Source organism: Hyla sarda, unplaced genomic scaffold (assembly GCF_029499605.1).
Source record: "Hyla sarda isolate aHylSar1 unplaced genomic scaffold, aHylSar1.hap1 scaffold_1287, whole genome shotgun sequence".
Lineage (NCBI taxonomy): Eukaryota > Metazoa > Chordata > Amphibia > Anura > Hylidae > Hyla > Hyla sarda.
In genome coordinates this window covers 50,573-71,980 of record NW_026607910.1, presented here as the reverse complement: position 1 = coordinate 71,980, position 21,408 = coordinate 50,573, and the positions used below count along the sequence as shown (strand labels likewise).

The following is a 21,408-nucleotide window of genomic DNA, read 5'->3' as shown; positions in this document are numbered from 1 at the left end:
TGGGTGCTGAATGTTCCTAATTGACAAAATAAGATTAATGCTTATGAAGAAATATAAAATCTCATCCCTTCCCCAATATCGCGCCACACCCCTACCCCTTAATTCCCTGGTTGAACGTGATGGACATATGTCTTTTTTCGACCGTACTAACTATGTAACTATGTAACATAACATGGGGGGGGGGGGGGGGGTCTCCTGGCTGTTCACACAGGTGTGTCATTGCTGTACATTGACCATGCATTGCTTCTGTGGTATTGCAAAGGCAAAGACAAATGCTTCCAGCCATCCATTGCACTAATGGATTGGTCATCAGCTGGCTGTCTATGTCCCGCATCAATATAGACCAAAGTACAGAGGGTTAGGCTATGCTATTGTGCACCTACCTGATGCATCAGAAGGTGCGAGGCCCTTGCTAAATTCTGTGCACAGACTTTGAGATCTATGCTTTAGACTGTATCTAAACCTGCTCCAACATGGACTGACATTCTGGCCTACTTTCAGCCGATGCGACTTGTCTGTCGCTGAACAGTCGCTTTTTATGTATTCAGCACCTATGTATAATGTTGTAAAAATGCTCTAGAAGCTAAAGTCGCAGAAATGTCACACATATTTGGCCTGCAACTTTCTGTGCGACAAATTCAGACAGGAAAAATCAGTATAAATCCTTAGAAAATTATCCCCCAGTGTCTCCATCTGCTGGCGGTATTGAATAAGCATTGCTGCACTGATGGGGTATGCATTAGACGAAAAAAAAGAAGAAAAAGAAGAATAATACGCCCAGAAAAGAGGCGAAAAGGAGAAAAACGTGAAAAAAAAGTAAGAGGAAGAGAAGGGAAAAAAAGGTGGAAATGGGTTTAAAAGTGATTTCGGCGGAGAAATATATATATATATATATATATATATATATATATATGCGCACACACACACATAGATATAAACGTATTCTCCGTTGAGATATTGCAGCCGCTGCTGTGTCCAGGCCCAGGAGCCTTAGCACTGTGCTGTGATGTCACTCAATACCACTGACATCACTAGGTGTAAACAACATCTCTCCTTTGCTGTGTATGTGACTATGGAGCTGTTTGGTGATGTCGTCTATTACGGCCTTCATAGAAGCAACAGGAGATTGTTGCATCCATCTTGAACCCTCAGAACTACAGTGCTATGATGTCACTCACTTCCACAGGCCTTGCAGAGTGTAAACAACAACAACCCAGCTTTGTTGTGTATGTAACCAAAGGGATTTGTGATGTCACCTAGAACCTTCACAGCAGCGACAGCTTTATGAGGAGCATCAGCACTGCTCTGCCTGAGCAGAACCATCACCGCCATAGGTTGTCAAATAACCCGGATTTAACCCACACAGGTAAGTCCAATGGGGTGCAGGCATGTCCTCTATGCTTACAGCTTCCCGTGGGTGTTGGTTTGATACCGTTTGGGGACAGCCAAGGAGGCATCTGCAGGCAACAAAGGTAGGTGTGTGCTTGTGTGTGTGTTTCCTATGCAGATCCTAAGCCCAGTGTCACATGCAAGTAGGAGGAGTAAGAAGGGTTCCTGGCAAATCCGGGTTATGGATTGCATTTAAAAAGGCCCCGTGGGAGTGCAATGGGCCCCTGTCTTGCTGCTTAGCAATAATGGTATGGGTTTAGGTTCTGCTGTGTGTACTGGTGGTTGACTGCCCCCCAGCCCAGAGTGTGCATGGAAAATTGTCTGGCAGCCTCCCTGACAGCAAGCAGTGATAGTGCCCATGAAGGGGACCTTGTTGGGCCCGCCCCTTTCACGGTTATCGCTTCTCGGCCTTTTGGCTAAGATCAAGTGTAGTATCTGTTCTTATCAGTTTAATATCTGATACGTCCCCTATCTGGGGACCATATATTAAATGGATTTTTGAGAACGGGGGCCGATTTCGAAGCTTGCTTCCGTCGCCCTATGCATTGACCCGATATGGCAGTATCTTCGGGTACAGTGCACCACCCCCTTACAGGGTTAAAAAGAAAGATTCCTACTTTCATTGCTACCTGCTTGCTGGCTAGCCAGCTAGCCAGCCCTGTGGGCCTTGCTGCTGCTGCAGCCAAAAAACAAAAGGTGGTGCTGCTGCTGCTTCTGCTGCTTCTGCTTGTGTCTGGCCCCTGTTGGAGCGTCCAGGCACAGGACTTCTGCTGCTGCTGACTAAATGGCCTCCTTAATTGGATCATTTGAGTAGCCAGCACACCTGTGCAGGTAGGGCATGACATGATAGGCAGCTGCCTTGATAGCGGGTGGGTGCTGAATGTTCCTAATTGACAAAATAAGATTAATGCTTATGAAGAAATATAAAATCTCATCCCTTCCCCAATATCGCGCCACACCCCTACCCCTTAATTCCCTGGTTGAACGTGATGGACATATGTCTTTTTTCGACCGTACTAACTATGTAACTATGTAACATAACATGGGGGGGGGGGGGGGGGGGGTCTCCTGGCTGTTCACACAGGTGTGTCATTGCTGTACATTGACCATGCATTGCTTCTGTGGTATTGCAAAGGCAAAGACAAATGCTTCCAGCCATCCATTGCACTAATGGATTGGTCATCAGCTGGCTGTCTATGTCCCGCATCAATATAGACCAAAGTACAGAGGGTTAGGCTATGCTATTGTGCACCTACCTGATGCATCAGAAGGTGCGAGGCCCTTGCTAAATTCTGTGCACAGACTTTGAGATCTATGCTTTAGACTGTATCTAAACCTGCTCCAACATGGACTGACATTCTGGCCTACTTTCAGCCGATGCGACTTGTCTGTCGCTGAACAGTCGCTTTTTATGTATTCAGCACCTATGTATAATGTTGTAAAAATGCTCTAGAAGCTAAAGTCGCAGAAATGTCACACATATTTGGCCTGCAACTTTCTGTGCGACAAATTCAGACAGGAAAAATCAGTATAAATCCTTAGAAAATTATCCCCCAGTGTCTCCATCTGCTGGCGGTATTGAATAAGCATTGCTGCACTGATGGGGTATGCATTAGACGAAAAAAAAGAAGAAAAAGAAGAATAATACGCCCAGAAAAGAGGCGAAAAGGAGAAAAACGTAAAAAAACGTGAAAAAAAGTAAGAGGAAGAGAAGGGAAAAAAAGGTGGAAATGGGTTTAAAAGTGATTTCGGCGGAGAAATATATATATATATATATATATATATATATATATATATATATATATATATATATATGCGCACACACACACATAGATATAAACGTATTCTCCGTTGAGATATTGCAGCCGCTGCTGTGTCCAGGCCCAGGAGCCTTAGCACTGTGCTGTGATGTCACTCAATACCACTGACATCACTAGGTGTAAACAACATCTCTCCTTTGCTGTGTATGTGACTATGGAGCTGTTTGGTGATGTCGTCTATTACGGCCTTCATAGAAGCAACAGGAGATTGTTGCATCCATCTTGAACCCTCAGAACTACAGTGCTATGATGTCACTCACTTCCACAGGCCTTGCAGAGTGTAAACAACAACAACCCAGCTTTGTTGTGTATGTAACCACAAAGGGATTTGTGATGTCACCTAGAACCTTCACAGCAGCGACAGCTTTATGAGGAGCATCAGCACTGCTCTGCCTGAGCAGAACCATCACCGCCATAGGTTGTCAAATAACCCGGATTTAACCCACACAGGTAAGTCCAATGGGGTGCAGGCATGTCCTCTATGCTTACAGCTTCCCGTGGGTGTTGGTTTGATACCGTTTGGGGACAGCCAAGGAGGCATCTGCAGGCAACAAAGGTAGGTGTGTGCTTGTGTGTGTGTTTCCTATGCAGATCCTAAGCCCAGTGTCACATGCAAGTAGGAGGAGTAAGAAGGGTTCCTGGCAAATCCGGGTTATGGATTGCATTTAAAAAGGCCCCGTGGGAGTGCAATGGGCCCCTGTCTTGCTGCTTAGCAATAATGGTATGGGTTTAGGTTCTGCTGTGTGTACTGGTGGTTGACTGCCCCCCAGCCCAGAGTGTGCATGGAAAATTGTCTGGCAGCCTCCCTGACAGCAAGCAGTGATAGTGCCCATGAAGGGGACCTTGTTGGGCCCGCCCCTTTCACGGTTATCGCTTCTCGGCCTTTTGGCTAAGATCAAGTGTAGTATCTGTTCTTATCAGTTTAATATCTGATACGTCCCCTATCTGGGGACCATATATTAAATGGATTTTTGAGAACGGGGGCCGATTTCGAAGCTTGCTTCCGTCGCCCTATGCATTGACCCGATATGGCAGTATCTTCGGGTACAGTGCACCACCCCCTTACAGGGTTAAAAAGAAAGATTCCTACTTTCATTGCTACCTGCTTGCTGGCTAGCCAGCTAGCCAGCCCTGTGGGCCTTGCTGCTGCTGCAGCCAAAAAACAAAAGGTGGTGCTGCTGCTGCTTCTGCTGCTTCTGCTTGTGTCTGGCCCCTGTTGGAGCGTCCAGGCACAGGACTTCTGCTGCTGCTGACTAAATGGCCTCCTTAATTGGATCATTTGAGTAGCCAGCACACCTGTGCAGGTAGGGCATGACATGATAGGCAGCTGCCTTGATAGCGGGTGGGTGCTGAATGTTCCTAATTGACAAAATAAGATTAATGCTTATGAAGAAATATAAAATCTCATCCCTTCCCCAATATCGCGCCACACCCCTACCCCTTAATTCCCTGGTTGAACGTGATGGACATATGTCTTTTTTCGACCGTACTAACTATGTAACTATGTAACATAACATGGGGGGGGGGGGGGGGGGGTCTCCTGGCTGTTCACACAGGTGTGTCATTGCTGTACATTGACCATGCATTGCTTCTGTGGTATTGCAAAGGCAAAGACAAATGCTTCCAGCCATCCATTGCACTAATGGATTGGTCATCAGCTGGCTGTCTATGTCCCGCATCAATATAGACCAAAGTACAGAGGGTTAGGCTATGCTATTGTGCACCTACCTGATGCATCAGAAGGTGCGAGGCCCTTGCTAAATTCTGTGCACAGACTTTGAGATCTATGCTTTAGACTGTATCTAAACCTGCTCCAACATGGACTGACATTCTGGCCTACTTTCAGCCGATGCGACTTGTCTGTCGCTGAACAGTCGCTTTTTATGTATTCAGCACCTATGTATAATGTTGTAAAAATGCTCTAGAAGCTAAAGTCGCAGAAATGTCACACATATTTGGCCTGCAACTTTCTGTGCGACAAATTCAGACAGGAAAAATCAGTATAAATCCTTAGAAAATTATCCCCCAGTGTCTCCATCTGCTGGTGGTATTGAATAAGCATTGCTGCACTGATGGGGTATGCATTAGACGAAAAAAAAGAAGAAAAAGAAGAATAATACGCCCAGAAAAGAGGCGAAAAGGAGAAAAACGTAAAAAAACGTGAAAAAAAAGTAAGAGGAAGAGAAGGGAAAAAAAGGTGGAAATGGGTTTAAAAGTGATTTCGGCGGAGAAATATATATATATATATATATATATATATATATATATATATATATGCGCACACACACACATAGATATAAACGTATTCTCCGTTGAGATATTGCAGCCGCTGCTGTGTCCAGGCCCAGGAGCCTTAGCACTGTGCTGTGATGTCACTCAATACCACTGACATCACTAGGTGTAAACAACATCTCTCCTTTGCTGTGTATGTGACTATGGAGCTGTTTGGTGATGTCGTCTATTACGGCCTTCATAGAAGCAACAGGAGATTGTTGCATCCATCTTGAACCCTCAGAACTACAGTGCTATGATGTCACTCACTTCCACAGGCCTTGCAGAGTGTAAACAACAACAACCCAGCTTTGTTGTGTATGTAACCACAAAGGGATTTGTGATGTCACCTAGAACCTTCACAGCAGCGACAGCTTTATGAGGAGCATCAGCACTGCTCTGCCTGAGCAGAACCATCACCGCCATAGGTTGTCAAATAACCCGGATTTAACCCACACAGGTAAGTCCAATGGGGTGCAGGCATGTCCTCTATGCTTACAGCTTCCCGTGGGTGTTGGTTTGATACCGTTTGGGGACAGCCAAGGAGGCATCTGCAGGCAACAAAGGTAGGTGTGTGCTTGTGTGTGTGTTTCCTATGCAGATCCTAAGCCCAGTGTCACATGCAAGTAGGAGGAGTAAGAAGGGTTCCTGGCAAATCCGGGTTATGGATTGCATTTAAAAAGGCCCCGTGGGAGTGCAATGGGCCCCTGTCTTGCTGCTTAGCAATAATGGTATGGGTTTAGGTTCTGCTGTGTGTACTGTTGGTTGACTGCCCCCCAGCCCAGAGTGTGCATGGAAAATTGTCTGGCAGCCTCCCTGACAGCAAGCAGTGATAGTGCCCATGAAGGGGACCTTGTTGGGCCCGCCCCTTTCACGGTTATCGCTTCTCGGCCTTTTGGCTAAGATCAAGTGTAGTATCTGTTCTTATCAGTTTTTCATGCCGGTGGACAGTAACGCCGGTATGGGGCTGGTGGGGATGGGTGCTGCATGGAGGATGCAGGTGTACCAGGGCTTTCCGGGGCTGGTTCTGAGGAATCAGCTCGACGGCTGCCCCGATGTGACCTGTTCCCTCCGGGTCTCGCCATGAGGCTGAGAGGGTCTAGAGCCGAGGTACTTTTGTGCCTCGGGGAGTGGTGACCCCGAGGTGCCGAAACTCACTGGGAGGATAGACTCACTGAGTTGAAGCACGGGCACCATAATCTCTTCACCTTGTGGCACTCACCTCTTGATTCCCGGCCTTCTGGCTAGGATCAGAGAAATTTTTATAGATCCGGCCGGATGTCCGGGCAGTATATCTGCACACATTCACTTATTTATTTCTTTTTTGTCTCACTGTGTCACTTTTTGCGTGTTGTGTGTTCACAGGATTGGTCAGGATGCGGTAGCCCTTCTGGGTGTCCCTCCTGGCGGTCTAGGGGAGGTGTGTGTGGCCATTAGGTTCCGCACCTCCCTGCAAACACCCCGGGTACTCCTGCTTTTGCAGGGTACCTACCGTAATCGGCTCTGCGGGCAGATACCTTGGCTAACGCCAAGGGGGATGCCGGGAGCATTTGTGGTCCCCTAGTAGCTTCGGCGAAAAGGGACATCGAACCTGGAACCTCGCAGGTACCTTTTGGTCCGGAGGCGAAGGGTAAGGTTTGTTGGGGGGCCTCTCTCCTATCGGAGAAGGGCTTGCGATAGACCGCATCCTTTGTGCACGTTTTTTTAGTGTAACACGTTTGCACTTTTTCTTGCACTTTGGGTGAATCGAAAGCACGTTCCTCGGCTTTAGATAAAAAAAAAAATCTGTTCTTATCAGTTTAATATCTGATACGTCCCCTATCTGGGGACCATATATTAAATGGATTTTTGAGAACGGGGGCCGATTTCGAAGCTTGCTTCCGTCGCCCTATGCATTGACCCGATATGGCAGTATCTTCGGGTACAGTGCACCACCCCCTTACAGGGTTAAAAAGAAAGATTCCTACTTTCATTGCTACCTGCTTGCTGGCTAGCCAGCTAGCCAGCCCTGTGGGCCTTGCTGCTGCTGCAGCCAAAAAACAAAAGGTGGTGCTGCTGCTGCTTCTGCTGCTTCTGCTGCTTCTGCTTCTGCTTGTGTCTGGCCCCTGTTGGAGCGTCCAGGCACAGGACTTCTGCTGCTGCTGACTAAATGGCCTCCTTAATTGGATCATTTGAGTAGCCAGCACACCTGTGCAGGTAGGGCATGACATGATAGGCAGCTGCCTTGATAGCGGGTGGGTGCTGAATGTTCCTAATTGACAAAATAAGATTAATGCTTATGAAGAAATATAAAATCTCATCCCTTCCCCAATATCGCGCCACACCCCTACCCCTTAATTCCCTGGTTGAACGTGATGGACATATGTCTTTTTTCGACCGTACTAACTATGTAACTATGTAACATAACATGGGGGGGGGGGGGGGGGGGTCTCCTGGCTGTTCACACAGGTGTGTCATTGCTGTACATTGACCATGCATTGCTTCTGTGGTATTGCAAAGGCAAAGACAAATGCTTCCAGCCATCCATTGCACTAATGGATTGGTCATCAGCTGGCTGTCTATGTCCCGCATCAATATAGACCAAAGTACAGAGGGTTAGGCTATGCTATAGTGCACCTACCTGATGCATCAGAAGGTGCGAGGCCCTTGCTAAATTCTGTGCACAGACTTTGAGATCTATGCTTTAGACTGTATCTAAACCTGCTCCAACATGGACTGACATTCTGGCCTACTTTCAGCCGATGCGACTTGTCTGTCGCTGAACAGTCGCTTTTTATGTATTCAGCACCTATGTATAATGTTGTAAAAATGCTCTAGAAGCTAAAGTCGCAGAAATGTCACACATATTTGGCCTGCAACTTTCTGTGCGACAAATTCAGACAGGAAAAATCAGTATAAATCCTTAGAAAATTATCCCCCAGTGTCTCCATCTGCTGGCGGTATTGAATAAGCATTGCTGCACTGATGGGGTATGCATTAGACGAAAAAAAAGAAGAAAAAGAAGAATAATACGCCCAGAAAAGAGGCGAAAAGGAGAAAAACGTAAAAAAACGTGAAAAAAAAGTAAGAGGAAGAGAAGGGAAAAAAAGGTGGAAATGGGTTTAAAAGTGATTTCGGCGGAGAAATATATATATATATATATATATATATATATATATATATATATATGCGCACACACACACATAGATATAAACGTATTCTCCGTTGAGATATTGCAGCCGCTGCTGTGTCCAGGCCCAGGAGCCTTAGCACTGTGCTGTGATGTCACTCAATACCACTGACATCACTAGGTGTAAACAACATCTCTCCTTTGCTGTGTATGTGACTATGGAGCTGTTTGGTGATGTCGTCTATTACGGCCTTCATAGAAGCAACAGGAGATTGTTGCATCCATCTTGAACCCTCAGAACTACAGTGCTATGATGTCACTCACTTCCACAGGCCTTGCAGAGTGTAAACAACAACAACCCAGCTTTGTTGTGTATGTAACCAACCAAAGGGATTTGTGATGTCACCTAGAACCTTCACAGCAGCGACAGCTTTATGAGGAGCATCAGCACTGCTCTGCCTGAGCAGAACCATCACCGCCATAGGTTGTCAAATAACCCGGATTTAACCCACACAGGTAAGTCCAATGGGGTGCAGGCATGTCCTCTATGCTTACAGCTTCCCGTGGGTGTTGGTTTGATACCGTTTGGGGACAGCCAAGGAGGCATCTGCAGGCAACAAAGGTAGGTGTGTGCTTGTGTGTGTGTTTCCTATGCAGATCCTAAGCCCAGTGTCACATGCAAGTAGGAGGAGTAAGAAGGGTTCCTGGCAAATCCGGGTTATGGATTGCATTTAAAAAGGCCCCGTGGGAGTGCAATGGGCCCCTGTCTTGCTGCTTAGCAATAATGGTATGGGTTTAGGTTCTGCTGTGTGTACTGGTGGTTGACTGCCCCCCAGCCCAGAGTGTGCATGGAAAATTGTCTGGCAGCCTCCCTGACAGCAAGCAGTGATAGTGCCCATGAAGGGGACCTTGTTGGGCCCGCCCCTTTCACGGTTATCGCTTCTCGGCCTTTTGGCTAAGATCAAGTGTAGTATCTGTTCTTATCAGTTTAATATCTGATACGTCCCCTATCTGGGGACCATATATTAAATGGATTTTTGAGAACGGGGGCCGATTTCGAAGCTTGCTTCCGTCGCCCTATGCATTGACCCGATATGGCAGTATCTTCGGGTACAGTGCACCACCCCCTTACAGGGTTAAAAAGAAAGATTCCTACTTTCATTGCTACCTGCTTGCTGGCTAGCCAGCTAGCCAGCCCTGTGGGCCTTGCTGCTGCTGCAGCCAAAAAACAAAAGGTGGTGCTGCTGCTGCTTCTGCTGCTTCTGCTTCTGCTTGTGTCTGGCCCCTGTTGGAGCGTCCAGGCACAGGACTTCTGCTGCTGCTGACTAAATGGCCTCCTTAATTGGATCATTTGAGTAGCCAGCACACCTGTGCAGGTAGGGCATGACATGATAGGCAGCTGCCTTGATAGCGGGTGGGTGCTGAATGTTCCTAATTGACAAAATAAGATTAATGCTTATGAAGAAATATAAAATCTCATCCCTTCCCCAATATCGCGCCACACCCCTACCCCTTAATTCCCTGGTTGAACGTGATGGACATATGTCTTTTTTCGACCGTACTAACTATGTAACTATGTAACATAACATGGGGGGGGGGGGGGGGGTCTCCTGGCTGTTCACACAGGTGTGTCATTGCTGTACATTGACCATGCATTGCTTCTGTGGTATTGCAAAGGCAAAGACAAATGCTTCCAGCCATCCATTGCACTAATGGATTGGTCATCAGCTGGCTGTCTATGTCCCGCATCAATATAGACCAAAGTACAGAGGGTTAGGCTATGCTATTGTGCACCTACCTGATGCATCAGAAGGTGCGAGGCCCTTGCTAAATTCTGTGCACAGACTTTGAGATCTATGCTTTAGACTGTATCTAAACCTGCTCCAACATGGACTGACATTCTGGCCTACTTTCAGCCGATGCGACTTGTCTGTCGCTGAACAGTCGCTTTTTATGTATTCAGCACCTATGTATAATGTTGTAAAAATGCTCTAGAAGCTAAAGTCGCAGAAATGTCACACATATTTGGCCTGCAACTTTCTGTGCGACAAATTCAGACAGGAAAAATCAGTATAAATCCTTAGAAAATTATCCCCCAGTGTCTCCATCTGCTGGCGGTATTGAATAAGCATTGCTGCACTGATGGGGTATGCATTAGACGAAAAAAAAGAAGAAAAAGAAGAATAATACGCCCAGAAAAGAGGCGAAAAGGAGAAAAACGTAAAAAAACGTGAAAAAAAAGTAAGAGGAAGAGAAGGGAAAAAAAGGTGGAAATGGGTTTAAAAGTGATTTCGGCGGAGAAATATATATATATATATATATATATATATATATATATATATGCGCACACACACACATAGATATAAACGTATTCTCCGTTGAGATATTGCAGCCGCTGCTGTGTCCAGGCCCAGGAGCCTTAGCACTGTGCTGTGATGTCACTCAATACCACTGACATCACTAGGTGTAAACAACATCTCTCCTTTGCTGTGTATGTGACTATGGAGCTGTTTGGTGATGTCGTCTATTACGGCCTTCATAGAAGCAACAGGAGATTGTTGCATCCATCTTGAACCCTCAGAACTACAGTGCTATGATGTCACTCACTTCCACAGGCCTTGCAGAGTGTAAACAACAACAACCCAGCTTTGTTGTGTATGTAACCAAAGGGATTTGTGATGTCACCTAGAACCTTCACAGCAGCGACAGCTTTATGAGGAGCATCAGCACTGATCTGCCTGAGCAGAACCATCACCGCCATAGGTTGTCAAATAACCCGGATTTAACCCACACAGGTAAGTCCAATGGGGTGCAGGCATGTCCTCTATGCTTACAGCTTCCCGTGGGTGTTGGTTTGATACCGTTTGGGGACAGCCAAGGAGGCATCTGCAGGCAACAAAGGTAGGTGTGTGCTTGTGTGTGTGTTTCCTATGCAGATCCTAAGCCCAGTGTCACATGCAAGTAGGAGGAGTAAGAAGGGTTCCTGGCAAATCCGGGTTATGGATTGCATTTAAAAAGGCCCCGTGGGAGTGCAATGGGCCCCTGTCTTGCTGCTTAGCAATAATGGTATGGGTTTAGGTTCTGCTGTGTGTACTGGTGGTTGACTGCCCCCCAGCCCAGAGTGTGCATGGAAAATTGTCTGGCAGCCTCCCTGACAGCAAGCAGTGATAGTGCCCATGAAGGGGACCTTGTTGGGCCCGCCCCTTTCACGGTTATCGCTTCTCGGCCTTTTGGCTAAGATCAAGTGTAGTATCTGTTCTTATCAGTTTAATATCTGATACGTCCCCTATCTGGGGACCATATATTAAATGGATTTTTGAGAACGGGGGCCGATTTCGAAGCTTGCTTCCGTCGCCCTATGCATTGACCCGATATGGCAGTATCTTCGGGTACAGTGCACCACCCCCTTACAGGGTTAAAAAGAAAGATTCCTACTTTCATTGCTACCTGCTTGCTGGCTAGCCAGCTAGCCAGCCCTGTGGGCCTTGCTGCTGCTGCAGCCAAAAAACAAAAGGTGGTGCTGCTGCTGCTTCTGCTGCTTCTGCTTCTGCTTCTGCTTGTGTCTGGCCCCTGTTGGAGCGTCCAGGCACAGGACTTCTGCTGCTGCTGACTAAATGGCCTCCTTAATTGGATCATTTGAGTAGCCAGCACACCTGTGCAGGTAGGGCATGACATGATAGGCAGCTGCCTTGATAGCGGGTGGGTGCTGAATGTTCCTAATTGACAAAATAAGATTAATGCTTATGAAGAAATATAAAATCTCATCCCTTCCCCAATATCGCGCCACACCCCTACCCCTTAATTCCCTGGTTGAACGTGATGGACATATGTCTTTTTTCGACCGTACTAACTATGTAACTATGTAACATAACATGGGGGGGGGGGGGGGGGGGGTCTCCTGGCTGTTCACACAGGTGTGTCATTGCTGTACATTGACCATGCATTGCTTCTGTGGTATTGCAAAGGCAAAGACAAATGCTTCCAGCCATCCATTGCACTAATGGATTGGTCATCAGCTGGCTGTCTATGTCCCGCATCAATATAGACCAAAGTACAGAGGGTTAGGCTATGCTATTGTGCACCTACCTGATGCATCAGAAGGTGCGAGGCCCTTGCTAAATTCTGTGCACAGACTTTGAGATCTATGCTTTAGACTGTATCTAAACCTGCTCCAACATGGACTGACATTCTGGCCTACTTTCAGCCGATGCGACTTGTCTGTCGCTGAACAGTCGCTTTTTATGTATTCAGCACCTATGTATAATGTTGTAAAAAGGCTCTAGAAGCTAAAGTCGCAGAAATGTCACACATATTTGGCCTGCAACTTTCTGTGCGACAAATTCAGACAGGAAAAATCAGTATAAATCCTTAGAAAATTATCCCCCAGTGTCTCCATCTGCTGGCGGTATTGAATAAGCATTGCTGCACTGATGGGGTATGCATTAGACGAAAAAAAAGAAGAAAAAGAAGAATAATACGCCCAGAAAAGAGGCGAAAAGGAGAAAAACGTAAAAAAACGTGAAAAAAAAGTAAGAGGAAGAGAAGGGAAAAAAAGGTGGAAATGGGTTTAAAAGTGATTTCGGCGGAGAAATATATATATATATATATATATATATATATATATATATATATATATATATGCGCACACACACACATAGATATAAACGTATTCTCCGTTGAGATATTGCAGCCGCTGCTGTGTCCAGGCCCAGGAGCCTTAGCACTGTGCTGTGATGTCACTCAATACCACTGACATCACTAGGTGTAAACAACATCTCTCCTTTGCTGTGTATGTGACTATGGAGCTGTTTGGTGATGTCGTCTATTACGGCCTTCATAGAAGCAACAGGAGATTGTTGCATCCATCTTGAACCCTCAGAACTACAGTGCTATGATGTCACTCACTTCCACAGGCCTTGCAGAGTGTAAACAACAACAACCCAGCTTTGTTGTGTATGTAACCAAAGGGATTTGTGATGTCACCTAGAACCTTCACAGCAGCGACAGCTTTATGAGGAGCATCAGCACTGCTCTGCCTGAGCAGAACCATCACCGCCATAGGTTGTCAAATAACCCGGATTTAACCCACACAGGTAAGTCCAATGGGGTGCAGGCATGTCCTCTATGCTTACAGCTTCCCGTGGGTGTTGGTTTGATACCGTTTGGGGACAGCCAAGGAGGCATCTGCAGGCAACAAAGGTAGGTGTGTGCTTGTGTGTGTGTTTCCTATGCAGATCCTAAGCCCAGTGTCACATGCAAGTAGGAGGAGTAAGAAGGGTTCCTGGCAAATCCGGGTTATGGATTGCATTTAAAAAGGCCCCGTGGGAGTGCAATGGGCCCCTGTCTTGCTGCTTAGCAATAATGGTATGGGTTTAGGTTCTGCTGTGTGTACTGGTGGTTGACTGCCCCCCAGCCCAGAGTGTGCATGGAAAATTGTCTGGCAGCCTCCCTGACAGCAAGCAGTGATAGTGCCCATGAAGGGGACCTTGTTGGGCCCGGGCCCGCCCCTTTCACGGTTATCGCTTCTCGGCCTTTTGGCTAAGATCAAGTGTAGTATCTGTTCTTATCAGTTTAATATCTGATACGTCCCCTATCTGGGGACCATATATTAAATGGATTTTTGAGAACGGGGGCCGATTTCGAAGCTTGCTTCCGTCGCCCTATGCATTGACCCGATATGGCAGTATCTTCGGGTACAGTGCACCACCCCCTTACAGGGTTAAAAAGAAAGATTCCTACTTTCATTGCTACCTGCTTGCTGGCTAGCCAGCTAGCCAGCCCTGTGGGCCTTGCTGCTGCTGCAGCCAAAAAACAAAAGGTGGTGCTGCTGCTGCTTCTGCTGCTTCTGCTTCTGCTTGTGTCTGGCCCCTGTTGGAGCGTCCAGGCACAGGACTTCTGCTGCTGCTGACTAAATGGCCTCCTTAATTGGATCATTTGAGTAGCCAGCACACCTGTGCAGGTAGGGCATGACATGATAGGCAGCTGCCTTGATAGCGGGTGGGTGCTGAATGTTCCTAATTGACAAAATAAGATTAATGCTTATGAAGAAATATAAAATCTCATCCCTTCCCCAATATCGCGCCACACCCCTACCCCTTAATTCCCTGGTTGAACGTGATGGACATATGTCTTTTTTCGACCGTACTAACTATGTAACTATGTAACATAACATGGGGGGGGGGGGGGGGGGGGTCTCCTGGCTGTTCACACAGGTGTGTCATTGCTGTACATTGACCATGCATTGCTTCTGTGGTATTGCAAAGGCAAAGACAAATGCTTCCAGCCATCCATTGCACTAATGGATTGGTCATCAGCTGGCTGTCTATGTCCCGCATCAATATAGACCAAAGTACAGAGGGTTAGGCTATGCTATTGTGCACCTACCTGATGCATCAGAAGGTGCGAGGCCCTTGCTAAATTCTGTGCACAGACTTTGAGATCTATGCTTTAGACTGTATCTAAACCTGCTCCAACATGGACTGACATTCTGGCCTACTTTCAGCCGATGCGACTTGTCTGTCGCTGAACAGTCGCTTTTTATGTATTCAGCACCTATGTATAATGTTGTAAAAATGCTCTAGAAGCTAAAGTCGCAGAAATGTCACACATATTTGGCCTGCAACTTTCTGTGCGACAAATTCAGACAGGAAAAATCAGTATAAATCCTTAGAAAATTATCCCCCAGTGTCTCCATCTGCTGGCGGTATTGAATAAGCATTGCTGCACTGATGGGGTATGCATTAGACGAAAAAAAAGAAGAAAAAGAAGAATAATACGCCCAGAAAAGAGGCGAAAAGGAGAAAAACGTAAAAAAACGTGAAAAAAAAGTAAGAGGAAGAGAAGGGAAAAAAAGGTGGAAATGGGTTTAAAAGTGATTTCGGCGGAGAAATATATATATATATATATATATATATATATATATATATATATATATATGCGCACACACACACATAGATATAAACGTATTCTCCGTTGAGATATTGCAGCCGCTGCTGTGTCCAGGCCCAGGAGCCTTAGCACTGTGCTGTGATGTCACTCAATACCACTGACATCACTAGGTGTAAACAACATCTCTCCTTTGCTGTGTATGTGACTATGGAGCTGTTTGGTGATGTCGTCTATTACGGCCTTCATAGAAGCAACAGGAGATTGTTGCATCCATCTTGAACCCTCAGAACTACAGTGCTATGATGTCACTCACTTCCACAGGCCTTGCAGAGTGTAAACAACAACAACCCAGCTTTGTTGTGTATGTAACCAAAGGGATTTGTGATGTCACCTAGAACCTTCACAGCAGCGACAGCTTTATGAGGAGCATCAGCACTGCTCTGCCTGAGCAGAACCATCACCGCCATAGGTTGTCAAATAACCCGGATTTAACCCACACAGGTAAGTCCAATGGGGTGCAGGCATGTCCTCTATGCTTACAGCTTCCCGTGGGTGTTGGTTTGATACCGTTTGGGGACAGCCAAGGAGGCATCTGCAGGCAACAAAGGTAGGTGTGTGCTTGTGTGTGTGTTTCCTATGCAGATCCTAAGCCCAGTGTCACATGCAAGTAGGAGGAGTAAGAAGGGTTCCTGGCAAATCCGGGTTATGGATTGCATTTAAAAAGGCCCCGTGGGAGTGCAATGGGCCCCTGTCTTGCTGCTTAGCAATAATGGTATGGGTTTAGGTTCTGCTGTGTGTACTGGTGGTTGACTGCCCCCCAGCCCAGAGTGTGCATGGAAAATTGTCTGGCAGCCTCCCTGACAGCAAGCAGTGATAGTGCCCATGAAGGGGACCTTGTTGGGCCCGCCCCTTTCACGGTTATCGCTTCTCGGCCTTTTGGCTAAGATCAAGTGTAGTATCTGTTCTTATCAGTTTAATATCTGATACGTCCCCTATCTGGGGACCATATATTAAATGGATTTTTGAGAACGGGGGCCGATTTCGAAGCTTGCTTCCGTCGCCCTATGCATTGACCCGATATGGCAGTATCTTCGGGTACAGTGCACCACCCCCTTACAGGGTTAAAAAGAAAGATTCCTACTTTCATTGCTACCTGCTTGCTGGCTAGCCAGCTAGCCAGCCCTGTGGGCCTTGCTGCTGCTGCAGCCAAAAAACAAAAGGTGGTGCTGCTGCTGCTTCTGCTGCTTCTGCTTCTGCTTGTGTCTGGCCCCTGTTGGAGCGTCCAGGCACAGGACTTCTGCTGCTGCTGACTAAATGGCCTCCTTAATTGGATCATTTGAGTAGCCAGCACACCTGTGCAGGTAGGGCATGACATGATAGGCAGCTGCCTTGATAGCGGGTGGGTGCTGAATGTTCCTAATTGACAAAATAAGATTAATGCTTATGAAGAAATATAAAATCTCATCCCTTCCCCAATATCGCGCCACACCCCTACCCCTTAATTCCCTGGTTGAACGTGATGGACATATGTCTTTTTTCGACCGTACTAACTATGTAACTATGTAACATAACATGGGGGGGGGGGGGGGTCTCCTGGCTGTTCACACAGGTGTGTCATTGCTGTACATTGACCATGCATTGCTTCTGTGGTATTGCAAAGGCAAAGACAAATGCTTCCAGCCATCCATTGCACTAATGGATTGGTCATCAGCTGGCTGTCTATGTCCCGCATCAATATAGACCAAAGTACAGAGGGTTAGGCTATGCTATTGTGCACCTACCTGATGCATCAGAAGGTGCGAGGCCCTTGCTAAATTCTGTGCACAGACTTTGAGATCTATGCTTTAGACTGTATCTAAACCTGCTCCAACATGGACTGACATTCTGGCCTACTTTCAGCCGATGCGACTTGTCTGTCGCTGAACAGTCGCTTTTTATGTATTCAGCACCTATGTATAATGTTGTAAAAATGCTCTAGAAGCTAAAGTCGCAGAAATGTCACACATATTTGGCCTGCAACTTTCTGTGCGACAAATTCAGACAGGAAAAATCAGTATAAATCCTTAGAAAATTATCCCCCAGTGTCTCCATCTGCTGGCGGTATTGAATAAGCATTGCTGCACTGATGGGGTATGCATTAGACGAAAAAAAAGAAGAAAAAGAAGAATAATACGCCCAGAAAAGAGGCGAAAAGGAGAAAAACGTAAAAAAACGTGAAAAAAAAGTAAGAGGAAGAGAAGGGAAAAAAAGGTGGAAATGGGTTTAAAAGTGATTTCGGCGGAGATATATATATATATATATATATATATATATATATATATATGCGCACACACACACATAGATATAAACGTATTCTCCGTTGAGATATTGCAGCCGCTGCTGTGTCCAGGCCCAGGAGCCTTAGCACTGTGCTGTGATGTCACTCAATACCACTGACATCACTAGGTGTAAACAACATCTCTCCTTTGCTGTGTATGTGACTATGGAGCTGTTTGGTGATGTCGTCTATTACGGCCTTCATAGAAGCAACAGGAGATTGTTGCATCCATCTTGAACCCTCAGAACTACAGTGCTATGATGTCACTCACTTCCACAGGCCTTGCAGAGTGTAAACAACAACAACCCAGCTTTGTTGTGTATGTAACCAAAGGGATTTGTGATGTCACCTAGAACCTTCACAGCAGCGACAGCTTTATGAGGAGCATCAGCACTGCTCTGCCTGAGCAGAACCATCACCGCCATAGGTTGTCAAATAACCCGGATTTAACCCACACAGGTAAGTCCAATGGGGTGCAGGCATGTCCTCTATGCTTACAGCTTCCCGTGGGTGTTGGTTTGATACCGTTTGGGGACAGCCAAGGAGGCATCTGCAGGCAACAAAGGTAGGTGTGTGCTTGTGTGTGTGTTTCCTATGCAGATCCTAAGCCCAGTGTCACATGCAAGTAGGAGGAGTAAGAAGGGTTCCTGGCAAATCCGGGTTATGGATTGCATTTAAAAAGGCCCCGTGGGAGTGCAATGGGCCCCTGTCTTGCTGCTTAGCAATAATGGTATGGGTTTAGGTTCTGCTGTGTGTACTGGTGGTTGACTGCCCCCCAGCCCAGAGTGTGCATGGAAAATTGTCTGGCAGCCTCCCTGACAGCAAGCAGTGATAGTGCCCATGAAGGGGACCTTGTTGGGCCCGCCCCTTTCACGGTTATCGCTTCTCGGCCTTTTGGCTAAGATCAAGTGTAGTATCTGTTCTTATCAGTTTAATATCTGATACGTCCCCTATCTGGGGACCATATATTAAATGGATTTTTGAGAACGGGGGCCGATTTCGAAGCTTGCTTCCGTCGCCCTATGCATTGACCCGATATGGCAGTATCTTCGGGTACAGTGCACCACCCCCTTACAGGGTTAAAAAGAAAGATTCCTACTTTCATTGCTACCTGCTTGCTGGCTAGCCAGCTAGCCAGCCCTGTGGGCCTTGCTGCTGCTGCAGCCAAAAAACAAAAGGTGGTGCTGCTGCTGCTTCTGCTGCTTCTGCTTCTGCTTGTGTCTGGCCCCTGTTGGAGCGTCCAGGCACAGGACTTCTGCTGCTGCTGACTAAATGGCCTCCTTAATTGGATCATTTGAGTAGCCAGCACACCTGTGCAGGTAGGGCATGACATGATAGGCAGCTGCCTTGATAGCGGGTGGGTGCTGAATGTTCCTAATTGACAAAATAAGATTAATGCTTATGAAGAAATATAAAATCTCATCCCTTCCCCAATATCGCGCCACACCCCTACCCCTTAATTCCCTGGTTGAACGTGATGGACATATGTCTTTTTTCGACCGTACTAACTATGTAACTATGTAACATAACATGGGGGGGGGGGGTCTCCTGGCTGTTCACACAGGTGTGTCATTGCTGTACATTGACCATGCATTGCTTCTGTGGTATTGCAAAGGCAAAGACAAATGCTTCCAGCCATCCATTGCACTAATGGATTGGTCATCAGCTGGCTGTCTATGTCCCGCATCAATATAGACCAAAGTACAGAGGGTTAGGCTATGCTATTGTGCACCTACCTGATGCATCAGAAGGTGCAAGGCCCTTGCTAAATTCTGTGCACAGACTTTGAGATCTATGCTTTAGACTGTATCTAAACCTGCTCCAACATGGACTGACATTCTGGCCTACTTTCAGCCGATGCGACTTGTCTGTCGCTGAACAGTCGCTTTTTATGTATTCAGCACCTATGTATAATGTTGTAAAAATGCTCTAGAAGCTAAAGTCGCAGAAATGTCACACATATTTGGCCTGCAACTTTCTGTGCGACAAATTCAGACAGGAAAAATCAGTATAAATCCTTAGAAAATTATCCCCCAGTGTCTCCATCTGCTGGCGGTATTGAATAAGCATTGCTGCACTGATGGGGTATGCATTAGACGAAAAAAAAGAAGAAAAAGAAGAATAATACGCCCAGAAAAGAGGCGAAAAGGAGAAAAACGTAAAAAAAACGTGAAAAAAAAGTAAGAGGAAGAGAAGGGAAAAAAAGGTGGAAATGGGTTTAAAAGTGATTTCGGCGGAGAAATATATATATATATATATATATATATATATATATATATATATATATATGCGCACACACACACATAGATATAAACGTATTCTCCGTTGAGATATTGCAGCCGCTGCTGTGTCCAGGCCCAGGAGCCTTAGCACTGTGCTGTGATGTCACTCAATACCACTGACATCACTAGGTGTAAACAACATCTCTCCTTTGCTGTGTATGTGACTATGGAGCTGTTTGGTGATGTCGTCTATTACGGCCTTCATAGAAGCAACAGGAGATTGTTGCATCCATCTTGAACCCTCAGAACTACAGTGCTATGATGTCACTCACTTCCACAGGCCTTGCAGAGTGTAAACAACAACAACCCAGCTTTGTTGTGTATGTAACCAAAGGGATTTGTGATGTCACCTAGAACCTTCACAGCAGCGACAGCTTTATGAGGAGCATCAGCACTGCTCTGCCTGAGCAGAACCATCACCGCCATAGGTTGTCAAATAACCCGGATTTAACCCACACAGGTAAGTCCAATGGGGTGCAGGCATGTCCTCTATGCTTACAGCTTCCCGTGGGTGTTGGTTTGATACCGTTTGGGGACAGCCAAGGAGGCATCTGCAGGCAACAAAGGTAGGTGTGTGCTTGTGTGTGTGTTTCCTATGCAGATCCTAAGCCCAGTGTCACATGCAAGTAGGAGGAGTAAGAAGGGTTCCTGGCAAATCCGGGTTATGGATTGCATTTAAAAAGGCCCCGTGGGAGTGCAATGGGCCCCTGTCTTGCTGCTTAGCAATAATGGTATGGGTTTAGGTTCTGCTGTGTGTACTGGTGGTTGACTGCCCCCCAGCCCAGAGTGTGCATGGAAAATTGTCTGGCAGCCTCCCTGACAGCAAGCAGTGATAGTGCCCATGAAGGGGACCTTGTTGGGCCCGCCCCTTTCACGGTTATCGCTTCTCGGCCTTTTGGCTAAGATCAAGTGTAGTATCTGTTCTTATCAGTTTTTCATGCCGGTGGACCGTAACGCCGATATGGGGCTGGTGGGAATGGGTGCTGCATGGAGGATGCAGGTGTACCAGGGCTTTCCGGGGCTGGTTCTGACGAATCAGCTCGACGGCTGCCCCGATGTGACCTGTTCCCTCCGGGTCTCGCCATGAGGCTGAGAGGGTCTAGAGCCGAGGTACTTTTGTGCCTCGGGGAGTGGTGACCCCCGAGGTGCCGAAACTCACTGGGAGGATAGACTCACTGAGTTGAAGCACGGGCACCATAATCTCTTCACCTTGTGGCACTCACCTCTTGATTCCCGGCCTTCTGGCTAGGATCAGAGAAATTTTTATAGATCCGGCCGGATGTCCGGGCAGTATATCTGCACACATTCACTTATTTATTTCTTTTTTGTCTC

General features: G+C 46.6%; 10 non-coding genes across 10 annotated transcripts; all 10 read left to right on the top strand.

The window, feature by feature from the left end:
* The first annotated feature begins 1,785 nt into the window (after nt 1-1,785).
* On the top strand, nt 1,786-1,976 carry LOC130304643 (U2 spliceosomal RNA). Its single transcript, XR_008854376.1, has one exon. It is a non-coding gene; the product is annotated as a U2 spliceosomal RNA (small nuclear RNA).
* Nucleotides 1,977-4,078: 2,102 nt separating this feature from the next.
* On the top strand, nt 4,079-4,269 carry LOC130304642 (U2 spliceosomal RNA). The gene has a single exon (XR_008854375.1). It is a non-coding gene; the product is annotated as a U2 spliceosomal RNA (small nuclear RNA).
* Nucleotides 4,270-6,359: 2,090 nt separating this feature from the next.
* Nucleotides 6,360-6,547, top strand: LOC130304669 (U2 spliceosomal RNA). Its single transcript, XR_008854401.1, has one exon. It is a non-coding gene; the product is annotated as a U2 spliceosomal RNA (small nuclear RNA).
* Nucleotides 6,548-7,233: 686 nt separating this feature from the next.
* Nucleotides 7,234-7,417, top strand: LOC130304661 (U2 spliceosomal RNA). The gene has a single exon (XR_008854394.1). It is a non-coding gene; the product is annotated as a U2 spliceosomal RNA (small nuclear RNA).
* A 2,107-nt stretch (nt 7,418-9,524) lies between these two features.
* Nucleotides 9,525-9,715, top strand: LOC130304641 (U2 spliceosomal RNA). The gene has a single exon (XR_008854374.1). It is a non-coding gene; the product is annotated as a U2 spliceosomal RNA (small nuclear RNA).
* A 2,088-nt stretch (nt 9,716-11,803) lies between these two features.
* On the top strand, nt 11,804-11,994 carry LOC130304640 (U2 spliceosomal RNA). The gene has a single exon (XR_008854373.1). It is a non-coding gene; the product is annotated as a U2 spliceosomal RNA (small nuclear RNA).
* Nucleotides 11,995-14,107: 2,113 nt separating this feature from the next.
* LOC130304639 (U2 spliceosomal RNA) lies at nt 14,108-14,298 on the top strand. Its single transcript, XR_008854372.1, has one exon. It is a non-coding gene; the product is annotated as a U2 spliceosomal RNA (small nuclear RNA).
* A 2,099-nt stretch (nt 14,299-16,397) lies between these two features.
* Nucleotides 16,398-16,588, top strand: LOC130304637 (U2 spliceosomal RNA). Its single transcript, XR_008854371.1, has one exon. It is a non-coding gene; the product is annotated as a U2 spliceosomal RNA (small nuclear RNA).
* Nucleotides 16,589-18,672: 2,084 nt separating this feature from the next.
* Nucleotides 18,673-18,863, top strand: LOC130304636 (U2 spliceosomal RNA). The gene has a single exon (XR_008854370.1). It is a non-coding gene; the product is annotated as a U2 spliceosomal RNA (small nuclear RNA).
* Nucleotides 18,864-20,955: 2,092 nt separating this feature from the next.
* LOC130304668 (U2 spliceosomal RNA) lies at nt 20,956-21,143 on the top strand. Its single transcript, XR_008854400.1, has one exon. It is a non-coding gene; the product is annotated as a U2 spliceosomal RNA (small nuclear RNA).
* Nucleotides 21,144-21,408: the final 265 nt, after the last annotated feature.